The sequence below is a fragment of the Scardinius erythrophthalmus genome (genome assembly GCF_964197995.2).
Source record: "Scardinius erythrophthalmus genome assembly, chromosome: 9".
Lineage (NCBI taxonomy): Eukaryota > Metazoa > Chordata > Actinopteri > Cypriniformes > Leuciscidae > Scardinius > Scardinius erythrophthalmus.
Window position 1 is genome coordinate 37,205,937 of NC_138229.1, and position 13,506 is coordinate 37,219,442.

A 13,506-nucleotide genomic window follows, 5' to 3' on the forward strand; every position below is an offset into this window, starting at 1 on the left:
GATGTGGAAGCGCGCAAAAGTTCCAGAACCTTCTAACGTTACTGCCTTGAAAAAAAAAAAAACGAGCTGCTGGCCGCCGCTGCAGCAGCAGATCAATTTTGTCAAGTTCAGCACAATGTTGGTTGTATAAACAGTGCCCTGCATTGAAAGACAAGGTAATGAAAATATATTTGGCACATTGTATGGGTCACTATATCATAACAAGGTAATACAATGTGTAATCAAGCGTTTTATATTTAATATGAGGAAAATAGGCTACACATGACATGCCGTAGACGTGACACAAAAAATCTTTAACTTTTAGGTGGCGAAATATTTTTTTTGTAATTCTGTGAATTACACTGCAAACCACAGTAACTACCCTCCGGATGAAGAAGGGTTGGCTCTCCACAGAACATAACATATTCATTTTATTTTATTTTTCATGTTCGCATATGAGGAAAAAACAATGTTACATACGTGAGCGCTGAAAGCGGCACTAAAAGAAAAAACTTTCACTGAGACCTCAAACAGAAAGCACAAAGCCTTTCTTTAAAATGAATTTCGTTTTGTATTAATTGTATCTTAATTTTAATCAATGTTTCATATATTTCATTTAAATATAGGCTGGTAGCCTATATAGACAATATAATCACGACACGGACGCGCCGGCGAGTGAACTGGACTCTCGTAAGGGAGCCTACTTGCCTGACAGACCTGATAAATATATCTATAGAAAGCTTGGAAGGTCTTCTTTTAAACATGACAATTCAAAACGAAAGAAATCAGACCGCTGCTTGTGTAATCCGAAATGTGCATTTCTCTCTGGCGCGTTCACTACTGCGAAGATTGCGAGGATAGCATCGTCAACTTCATCTATGCAGGGCACTGACACAGAAAACACTTGTTTATTAATAAACAATTAAAATGTCTCCTTGCTATATTTTACATATTCATAATCATTACTTTTGCTGGTTCTTTGTGACAGCTTTTATGTGCTTTATTGGCAGCGCCACCCTCACATGAACGCGTCACCACCGCATCAGCACCGAAAACAGGACATTTTTTTCAATCCCTGTTTTGGCAGGGGAAAAACTGATCAGAAAATGTTACGAAACGTTGTAGAAATCTAGTGGAGTAGAAAGTATAATAATTACTGCAAAATGTAACGAAGTAAAAGTCAAAAGTATGCACTATTGATTCTACTTAGGCCTACAGAAACGAAGTAAGCTATTTGTACTTCGTTTCATTCCACCACTGCTGATTAACAGTAATGTAAATGCTAAATGTCCTAATACCTGTTGATACTACAACAATGCAAATATGCTCTTAACCTTGCAGTTTTTCACAGATTATGTAAGACTCAATTTATCCATTTCTTTTGCACAAAACTCTCCAGAAAATGCCATTTAATAGTTTATTTTTCAAAAAAAAATTCCCGGGGGGGCATACCCCCAGACCCCCCTAGGGAGAGCCCCCCCACATAATAAATCCCAATTTAAACCCTGAACGCTAGTATTGCATTTTAGGTGCTATAAATCTAGCTCATTTGTTAGATCCATTGCGTTTACCGTTTTGCAAGTCCTTGCACAATTATGTAGAATTGGTTCAGATTTAGTTGATATTTGTGAATGTATATGTTACTGTGCCCTTTATTTATTGAATTATTAACTTGTATTTGTTGGTGGTGTCGTTTATTAAGAATTGTTCCGTACCAAGCATGTATGTCCTAACATAGTAGCCTTAGCTGTAGCAAATGAATTGCAATATTTTTTTTTTTTGACAGTTAGGGCCTTCATCGTACTACTAATGAAATGTAAGTTGTCGGTACAACCGTTTTTTTTTTTTTTTATATTGACCGATCATGAATCGGTCATTCAGATGAGGCTGTGGTTTATAGCAGTTAACGTTAGCTTAGCGCAGTTTTTAAACGAAGCGTGCTACGGATGATTGGTGCGCGATTAGATAAGGCAATTTTATCGTTATGTTGACTTGCAGTGTTTGTGAATTTAAATGCGTTTCATTGTCTGAATATCTGAAGCATCTGAATATCTGTGTGGCCATAATAGATTGTGGAAGAAAGTTTTCCTCATTCAACTGCTTTGCTGTTCATATGCCACGAACACATCCAGACAGGAGGGCCACACAAACTTGGAACCGGAATGTGTCTGTTCAATTAAAGTGTTCAATGAGTTTGTGCAGTGCAGAATATGCAGATGTTAAAGGGCTTGTGTCTCACTTGAGTAGCCACATACTCTGTGTCTCACAGAGTAGCCAGGGGCTGACTGTACCTTGTCCTTTTGATGGATGTTCTAAGACTTTTAATGTAAAGACATCCTTTACATCTCATATTTCCAGATATCATAGAAGGTGGGATGTCACCCAGATAACACCTGTTCATCTATGTGAAGTTGCAGAACAGTCTTCTCCAGGTGAGAGAGCACATGATGTTGATAGCGTACCTGAAGAAATTGATGTGATTAATACAGACCAAAGTAACAATGAAGTGCAAGATGCCTACACAAACAGTCTAGCTCTGTTTTACTTGGGTTTGTAGGCAAAGCAATTAGTTCCAGCCTCCACAATTACAAAGATAGCAAATGAAATGAAAATTCTTCAGGATATTCAACAGGAATGTACAATTGATGTGCTGTCTCGGGATCTTGAACAGTATGGTGTTTCTGCAGAGATCTTAAGATGTCTTTGGGAAAGTGCATATAAGCAGAGTCCTATGCACAAGGCCTTACATGCTAATGGTCCTTTAAATGCCCATCATAGACGGCTGCAGTATTACAAAACACACTATAACTTTGTTCAGCCTGTTGAAGTCACACTTGATTACAATGATAGAGGCCAGAAGAGGCCTCATTATATTCCAATACTGAAAAGCCTCAGTGCACTGCTTAAAGAGTGCAGTGCAACTCAGCAGAGCTTCAACCATCTTCATGTTGAAGATGGTACACTCTGTGATTTCACTGATGGGCATGCCATTAGATCGAATGCCATGTTTGTGTCAGACCCAGACTCATTAAAGATGATGCTTTTTCAAGACTCTTTTGAGGTGGCTAATCCTCTGGGATCTGACAAGCAAAAGCACAAAGTTTTAGCTGTCTACTTCACTCTGGGAAATTTCTATCCACACAACCGATCAACTGTTGATCAAATACAGCTGCCACTACTCTGTATAGAGAAAGACTGTAACTATTTTGGAGTGGACAGAATTTTCAGTAAGCTTATGTCAGACTTGTGTGAGCTGGAGGTAAAGGGCATATCTGATGAGGGAAAGATATATACCGGCACTGTTGCATGCATAATGGGAGATAACCTGGGCTCCCACATGATTGGTGGGTTTACAGAAACTTTCAGCACTGCTGAGTATTTCTGTAGATACTATCTAATGACAAGAAATGAATTTCACTCAAACCCTCTCACAGTTGTCACTCAGAGAGATCCTGGTGATTCTAATGAGTCTGTGCAGTTTTTGAAGAGACACCCTGAAGTGACCATGCATCAGGGCATTAAACACAACAGTGTTTTCAACAAATTGTCTAACTTCCACGTGTCACCCTGGATTACCACCCTGCCTAGCACATGAATTGTTTGAGGGTGTTGTTGATTATGACCTAGCGATGTGCTTGCACTACTTAATTAAAATGAAAATGTGGTTCAGTTACGAGTCACTAAATGACAGACTCAGATCATTTCCTGGTGAAAACAGAAACAAGTCAAATGCTCTACCCAACAAAGGAGCAAAGCTTGGAGGCCATGCGGCCCAAAACAGGTGGCTATTGAGGTTCTTGCCTCTTCTGGTGCATGACCGAATTGCAGATGCTGAAAATGCTTGGCAACTGGTACTACTACTGAGTGAGACTGTTGAATTTGTCTGTGCACATAGACTTTCAGTCTCAGATTGCTTACATGAAAGTGCTGATCGAAGAATATGTGGAAATGAGGCAACGGTTATTTCCACATGTAAATCTCAGACCTAAACACCACTATCTGCTTCACTATGCTGACTTGACTTTACAGTTTGGTCCACTTATACATACTTGGACCATGCGCTTCGAAAGTAAGCATAGCTATTTCAAAAGGTACATCAGGTCAAGTCAAAACTTCAAAAATGTGACTTAAGGTGATGATACACAGGGCAACTTTTTGAGCAATGTTGCTGGGCAATGTTGCTGTCAATGGGCAACCAGATGAGACACAGGGCCCACGACTGATCTAAATAATCCAGATAGAAATTGATTGCCCATTTTCAATGGGAAAGTGCCCAAGCAACAATCGCTTGGCAAGATTGCCCAGCAACATTGCTCAAAAAGTTGCCCTGTGTATCATTACCTTAAAGGAGAACTTCGGTCAATTTTAACATTGAGCGAATTTTTTTGTACATTTGGAGTGCTGTCAATACAGAGAACAACGACAAAAATCGGTGTTGCCTACACCGAGTTATTCTATTTTTAAAATTTGCACCCTGTTGACTTCAATGGGGCAATGTTTAAACCTGCTTTTAGCCTCTTAACATCCTTGATGTGTCATTACAAGTGCCCAGAAAATGTGAGTGATTCCTTCAGAGTGAACACGAGTGAATCTGACTGCAGTAGATGTGAAAGATATGTATAAAAATGATGTTATTTAAGCCAGCGCAAATACCTGTGTTTACATCCTGTTTTCGGTTGAAGTCCAAAGTAGTCGATTGCCGAGTTCACGCGCGTGATCATAGGTAACTAAACCTATGCGCGTGTTCTCCTTTAAGTCCCTTGCAGACAGACATCAGTTGTTCCTAGCATATCAGAGTGGTGGCAATTTATTTAGCCCACAGGTTCAAGTTTCAGACTCCACTAGCTTTTATCCAGAGCTCTATGATAGTAGCATAAGAGAAGCAGTTGCAGACTTTGGACTTACATCAATTAACTCAGTTGTCACAAATAAAGTCCAAGTTAGAGGCAATTCGTACGCAAATGGTATGCATGTCTTACATAAATACACCAAAAGACAGCTACAGTTAGGGCAAATAGCTAGTATTTTCATCAAAGGTCTTACTGTTGCTGCGTGGAAAAACTGCCAGCTGGCTGTGTGAGCTTGGAGTGTACAAAAGCGATAAAAACAGTTCCGATAAGCTCATCTGTAAAAATCTTGACAAGCTTAGTGATTACACTTCACTTTCTTTTTACCACAGAGGTGCAAGGCTACTTCTCCCACTTAAACATATGCCACTATGGAGCTTGTGAATGATATAGTTGGGAAAGCTATGCCATCACTCAGCAATGATCTCATGGATTCACTTATGGCTAGACTGGAGTTGATTGGAGTAAACAGTGTAGATGACCTTAGCTTTGTCAAGATTGAGGACGTCGATGGAATTCTGCCACCAATTCAGTGTAGAAGACTAATTCAAGCTTTTAATTCAGGTGAGTTTTTAGATTTCTAACCCTAATCTAGTGCTGTCAGCAAATGTTATACATTTTTTATTTAATAAAGTTTAATAAGTGTAAAAATTGATACTATTAAAATTGATTGAATGCTTTTTATTCATGTAATCTTAAATTAATTGTGACAGCATTAACCTAATCTTTTTTGCACTGCTTCAGTATCCGATAAGTAATGGGTTACAATTTAAACACTGACCTTACATTTATTTGTGTTGTTCATTTAAGCTAATTTGATTTTACTTGTATCTCATTAATATCATTATTAAAAATAAATCTGCTCCAAATCTTGGTATATTATTTTGATCAGAACTAAAGTGATTAGAGCTTTAGAGATTAGAGGCCATGACATGTATTTGCATGTACCATAGACTGTATTGTTATAGCTTAAATAATGTCCATTGCTCATGTTGTTAATTTTTGGTTATGTATGTTATGCGTAGGGTCACAAGCTGGACTCCGATTCTACACATCCTCGTCAGGATATCCATGTGCCCCCAACTATCCATGTTCCACAACCCATGAGGTATATGTTGTACCATGGCACAAAATGCCCTCAAACCTCATACTTGTCCTAAGTGGAAAGAAAAGGCCAAAGCCCAGTGAGAGAAGAGAGCTAGTTTGCATCGTCATTGATGATCTACTCCATAAAGAGAATGGAAGGCCTGGAAGAGCAAAGCTGCGGGACATTGCAAAGCAGAATGTAGACAAATATCCCTGCTCTTTCCAAGACAGAGAGCTCAGTGGAACAAAAGTCATTGGAACAGGATTTGATGCTCTCTTTATACAGCTTGAAAACAGAGTTGAAAATGTTCAGAGACACTTAACCATCCACTCAACCAGCAGAGGATGGAGATGCGGTGTGGGGAAAATCCACACATTCAGATCGTTATAGATGTGTGGAGTGGCAGGCTGCTATTGAAGGTACAGATGAACTAAAATCTAAACAAGATGATTTGAAAAGTGCCTTTAGCTTAAAGTGCCATGATCTTCAGGAGTCAGTGAAACATATTGCATCCAGCGTGCAACCATCAACAAAGGAAGCACTGTAAAAACTGTAATGGAAGAGTGGCCTTTCCTTTTTGAAGCCGTTCTCCTGTTTGATCACACATGTACAGTCGTTGGCTTTCCGGTGTAAACGAAGCTGCCTGAGGAATTAACAAAAAAAGGAAATACCATCAAATAATTCCTTAATTCAAATGGGATGAAGATTGAACTTTGTGATGATCCAGTACAGCTGATCTCAGACCTTTACTGCCAAAACGAGGTGGGTTTACACATTTATTTATTTATGATTGCTTGTATATTTAAACCACAGATCTGTGTTTATCTTCCCCCTCTAGTCATTTCTTTACCATTTTTGGCTGAACTATTCCTTCATATTGTCTCCCAACCCCCCCCACCCCACACCCCGCACCCCGCACCCGGCACAGGACGTAATTGCTGCTGGACGAAGCAGACGAAGCATGCCAAGCTGTATCCCTCTGTATTATCATTGGTTTGTATTCTGTAATTTAATTAACACTTTTTAATTAATCATTGGCAAAATGAAATATAGTTGAGTCTTTCATTCAATTAGTTGCAAAGGTAAACAATGAGTCCGCACACCAGAAAATGCTCCTTAGCGATTTTAATGGTTGCTCACCACGTGTAGACATGAAACAAGTGGGGAGACACACCTCCATATATACAGCCATGCATGATCACATGATCACATACATCCATGATTAATCACATGACCAATCAAGTGAAAATGCAATTACATCAGGAAAACAGATAAAAAATATATACCAACATTTATAATACAAAAATATAATAGAAATATATTAAGTGGCTAAGAGAAGGCCTGCAAGTGCTTAAAACATAGCCTAGAAAGTTTTTAAAAATGTCTCTACCACTGTAGGCAGTAGTGATAGATGAGCAAGAATGTAGATACATAAGGGATACCACAAAGGTATTGTGTTACATATATTATATATCAAGTCAGCAACACGATAACACAACATTTACAATCTTTACTAAATTACAGGAGTTATTTACAGAAATGGCCTCAGGTCAAAATCTTCATTCTTCTCTTTTGAGTAACAGACAGTTTACATCTCCTCCACGGGAGGGCTGTTTCACAAGTTCAATGCCGCAATATCTGAGAGAGGAAACGTTATGAGAGGCTTGTGAAAAATGCACCGCTACTGGGCTTTTGATGTCATGGTTACGAATATTTGATCTGTGTTCTGAGATTCTTGTTTTCAGTGGCCTGGTCGTTTTACCAACATAGGCCAAGCCGCACGGGCATTTAAGTAAATAGATAACATTCTTTGTGTTACAGGTGATCACACCTTTGATGTCATAGAGTTTTCCAGTGCGTGGGTGATTAAAGGTGGTAGTTTTATGTGTGAAGTAACATTGAGGGCAGTTGCCACATCTGTAATTCCCAAAGGGAATAGACTGCAAAAAAATGTGGTGGAGTCAATGGCAATAGAAGGGCAGTAGAATTCTTTTTAAATCAGCGCTCTAGCTGCACCCCAAGCACTTCCTGTATTGTGGACCTCATTGAAATTGTTCTCACATCTAACTATTTTCTTTCTGGCTTTGACTTTTACCTCCAGGTGTCAGGCACGAGCATGGGAGCTAAAATGGCCCCAAGTTTTGCATCCCTATACTGCGGACTCCTTGAAAAGGAAATCATCCTGAATCAACTATGCAACCCACACCTACCCTCAATTTCCAACTGGAGGAGGTATATAGATGATATTTTTTTCATTTGGACCGGTTCTGAGAGTTCCATGAGTTTATCAACGCTAACAGTTGCCATTTGAAATTTACAATGGAATATTACAAGCACAGGATGAACTTTTTAGACATCCTTGTTTACAGAGACTTGAATAGACTGTGATCCAACCTGTACCGAAAAAGCACTGACAGAAATTCTATTCTTCATGGACAATCTTTTCACCCTATTCCTCTCAAGAGGAGTCTGCCTTTGTCTCAGTTCAGTCGCATTCGCCGGATCTGTAGTTCTGATAGTGATTTCCAAGCCCAGGCAGCTGATTTAGAAAAACGTTTTCAACAGAGACAATACAAACATGAATGGATTACCCAAGAACGTAATCGCTTTGAAAATATATCGCAAACTGATTGTCTAAGCAACATCAGATCCAGAACTTCTGAGTCTAGAGTTAACTGTATTGTTCAATACTCACCTCTTGGCAGAGATTTCGAATCCATCATTAAAAAACATTGGCACATTATTGACTCTGATCCAGCACTTAAATGCTTCACCACATCACCCCGCATTGTGTACAAGAGAGCACCTAATCTCAAAAACATGTTGGTGAGAGCTCATCTTCCTCCATTGACTCCACCACATTTTTTGCAGTCCATTCACTTTGGGAATTACAGATGTGGCAACTGCCCTCAATGTAACTTCACACATAAAACTACCACCTTTAATCACCCACGCACTGGAAAACTCTATGACATCAAAGATGTGATCACCTGTAACACAAAGAATGTTATCTATTTACTTAAATGCCCGTGCGGCTTGGCCTATGTTGGTAAAACGACCAGGCCACTGAAAACAAGAATCTCAGAACACAGATCAAATATTCGTAACCATAGTCACGTTTCCACTGTCGGGCCAGGGCCGGGCCGTGCTAGTGCGTGCCATGGCCAGTCGCGTTTCCACTGTCACTTCCGGGGCTTGATCGGGGCTTACTCGGGGCCAACGGCCAGGATTTCTGGCCCGTCGAATACCTTGGGCCAAAGCGGGCCAGCTCTGGCTAGAGGAGTGGTTACGAACAGAGGCGGAGTTCGCCTGAGTCTGGAGACGGCAGCGCCGGATGATTCTGTCAGCATTAAAGACTTTTAAAATAATTTAACTCGTGTTCATGTTTGAATGCCTTCTGTTTGTGATGCAAAAGACTATGCGCGCTAACCATTACCATAGTAAACATAGTAAACGCTTGAAGATACGCATAGTAAAAAAAAACATAGTGAACGCTTGAAGAAATAAGACCAATCATAAAGGCTAGCACAGTCATATTTTTATTTGATCTGTCAAGTAGCCTACGTCTCGTCTCTTTATACCGGACTATCATAAAATAAAGCAACTTTTTTTTCGGGAGCTTCCTCTGTTTCTCTGACTGAAAATATCTGTATGGGAGTCGAGAGAGTGCTAAAGCTCCTCAGGTCGTATTTTTGGTGGCATATATTTGTAGAAATTATCATTCTTTCTAAATGTGATGTAAATATGTCCTGTAACTACCAGATTGAAACAGACGCGACTGAAGAAGTGTCCTCTTTCTTTTGTGAAATAGACCTAACGGTAATTTATTTCTGAGTGACTAATGTGCAATTTTGACATAAATTAATTCATTATGATCAATGTATCACTTTTTATTGTAAACCTGTGGTAAAACATCGATGCTTGGGTTTTAAATATTCAAGTAAACAACAAAAATGCCAGCAAACGGACGCTTTTATCATGTTTGTTTTCAACGCTATTTCCAGTGATTTCGGATTATTTTTCTGATAAAACCTCCATTTGTTGGTAAAATGATGGGTTAGTGTGACGTTGTTCCAGAGAGGCGTGTTATGGGCATGTTTTAGTGAAGCGCTGTGGAGCTTCTGGCCCGACAGTGGAAACGCAGGCCCGGTGCTATTAGCCCTAGGCTATTAGCCCGGCACGGCCCATTTAAAGCCCTGGCTCGCACTGGCCCGACAGTGGAAACGCGGCTCATGACATCAAAAGCCCAGTAGCGGTGCATTTTTCACAAGCCTCTCATAACGTTTCCTCTCTCAGATATTGTGGCATTGAACTTGTGAAACAGCCCTCCCGTGGAGGAGATGTAAACTGTCTGTTACTCAAAAGAGAAGCATTCTGGATCTATACCCTGGACACTTTAGCTCCAAAAGGGTTGAATGAAGATTTTGACCTTAGGCCATTTCTGTAAATAACTCCTGTAATTGTGTAAAGATTGTAAATGTTGTGTTATCGTTTTGCTGACTTGATATATGTTATCAATAACACAATACCTTTGTGGTATCCCTTATGTATCTACATTCTTGCTCATCTATCACTACTGCCTACAGTGGTAGAGACATTTTTAAAAACTTTCTAGGCTATGTTTTAAGCACTTGCAGGCCTTCTCTTAGCCACTTAATATATTTCTAATATATTTTTGTATTATAAATGTTGGTATATATATATATTTTTTTTATCTGTTTTCCTGATGTAATTGCATTTTCACTTGATTGGTCATGTGATTAATCATGGATGTATGTGATCATGTGATCATGCATGGCTGTATATATGGAGGTGTGTCTCCCCACTTGTTTCATGTCTGATGAAGGGCTTGGGCCCGAAACGTTACACGTGGTGAGCAACCATTAAAATCGCTAAGGAGCATTTTCTGGTGTGCGGACTCATTGTTTACCTTTACAACTACTTGTCTGCCCAGCACCCAGTTTTATTGTTTTGGCTGTACCTTTGAACTCTATTTCATTCAATTAGTATCATGTAGGAACGAACTATGTGACTTTTAAAATTGTTTAAAGGGGTCATATAATGCCATTTTTGTACAAGCTAATATGATTCTTTAGGGTCTAAATTAAAAGTTTGTAATATACTTTAATTAAAAATTCTCATTAGTATTGTAAGAAAACACTAATTTTACCTGGTCAAAAACAGCTCTGTTTTCAGCACGCCGTCTAAGTGCATGTGTCTTTAAATGATAATGAGCTTTGCTCACCCCGCCCCTCTGTTCTGTGCGTACACCGTTTAACACAATAACACAATAACCATAACGCGTTGTTCATTATAAACGTGGGATTATGAATTATATTGAGAACGACGTACATAGAAAACATACCGTAATGTACCCTGAGTGTAAACAGCCGCATTCATCGTGAAGCGTGCAGCAAGCGATTTGCAAAGATTAATATAAATATTAATATAAAGGTTATAAAACGTTACACTCACTTCAGTTTTTCTGGAGGTGCAGCAGGAACACGAATATTTGGTACCGATCCTTTTTTCAGGAGCAGCTTCTTAACAAAACCAGCTTTATACTGACCCTCGTTTGTAAAGCAGTCTGGTGAAATGATTCGCGCAAACATGAAAGCATTGACATTGATCGTGGGGAATATTCCCTTCGAAAACAAACTCAGCCACTGCGTCTTCAGCGGATTTAGGAACATCAAAATGACTACTGTTGTGTTCCTTATTACGCCCAAGAGCAGAACACCACAATCGCTTAGAAGCCATTCTGCTCATAGACAGTGCTCCAGCGTATCAGCAATGACCACGCGGACTATGGTGACAGACAGCTCGCTCACGAGCGAGGGCGGGTCTGTGTTGAAACGCTGCTGTCAATCAACAATCGTGGGAGGGGCGTCGATTTTGTGACGTCACAAAATCGAACGGCTTGATTTGAGAGAGGGGAAAACATATAAGAAGATTAAAAAAAAAAACACTAGATGGATTTTTATCATTATATGATGGTTGTGTACAGGCACTGCCAACACACATTTCAGTACAATCAACTTGTAAAAGTGCATGTACCATTATATGACCCCTTTAAAATGTTATCAGTCTTACAGATCAGATCCCATGGACTGCGTGCATAACAAACACACTGGCTTTGCTTTGTGGTCAGACAAAATAAGTCACATGTGAGAAGAAAAATTGAATTTGAGCCAGATTTACGTGCAGGTTACTTTGAACGTAGACTGAAACTACAAGACCACTTAAAACCAATATAGTGTTTTGTTTTGTTTTCTCCTTTTTTTCAGTACCTGTATGCTGTCTAATGTGATGGACGATTCAAGATTGCTGTGGATCAGGAAATCGTTAATGATCACATCACCTCCCCCGTTGTGGCCCTGAGCTTCATTTCTTTAAGAGTTTTCCTGGGAATAAATCCTGAACGAGGGTCAAAAGCTGAGATGAAGGGAACAAAATACTTTCCTCCAAGACTGGGGTTTTGTTTCTCAAAGCTCATAATGGAATTTGGACTGAACAGTAGTTTTGCTCAAATTGGCTCATGGAAAAAGGTAATAACCCAAACGCAAACACATGAAGCCATGTGTCCCACTTCATGCTCTTCTCTCAAGGACAAATGGAACATTTTAAAGGTGACAATAGTCTTGTTATAGACAAGTCTAGAAATTATTATTATTGAGGGCAACGTTGGTGCTGTGGTATTTATTTTTTTTTTTTTTGATGGTTGTGAATCTCTTAAAATTCACTTGTTTTGAATGTTATCTTTGTTACCACTCTTTGGTGTTACATCATTATTATACAGATAAATTGTTTTAATTGTCTTTTGCTCTTAAAAAGCAAAAAATAATAATAATAATTTTTACACTTTTTAATATAAAAACAAACATTGTTTATTTAATTTTTTATTCATTTGTTTATAAATGGTTTTGACTTTCAATTGGTTCTTGATAATTTCCTAATGAATTTTTACTTTTTGACAGTGCAAACCTACTATTATACACATACATGTGTATATGATGATGTGTGGTAATGTGTGATGATGTGTGACTCTACTGCAAACAAAATCTACCTTCGGGTATAAATAAAGTAACTTGAACTTGAACTTGAACATGCTCTTATTTCATTGTCTTTTGTTGTTTAAAGCAAAAAAAGTATTCAACACAAGTACTCTATCGCACATTAAATTAATTGTCTTGCAAATAACAAATGAGATAAGTTAACGTTAATGTTATGTTTACGTTAGACTTTTTATTGTCTTGTTTTTGTTTTAGACGACACACACAACACATTACTCATATGTGTGGTTTGGGCGTAACGTGAAATAAACCAATCAGAGCGTCATCTCACATTCCCTTTAAAAGCAGGCGTGCTTGTTCCATGGCGGATTGCTACCATAACGGCGGATTTGCCAGGCGCACGCCAGGAGTGGTTCACAGCCGAGGAGACCGACGTTCACAGTCAGCACTTGGAATTTTTGTAGGAAAACAAGGCCAGTTTTTTTTTTTTTTTTTTTTTTGCTTACAACCAGTCAGCCTGTTTTACACATGTGGAAAATTAATTGCTTGGTCACTGATGCATGGAGGCATAGGCATTAAA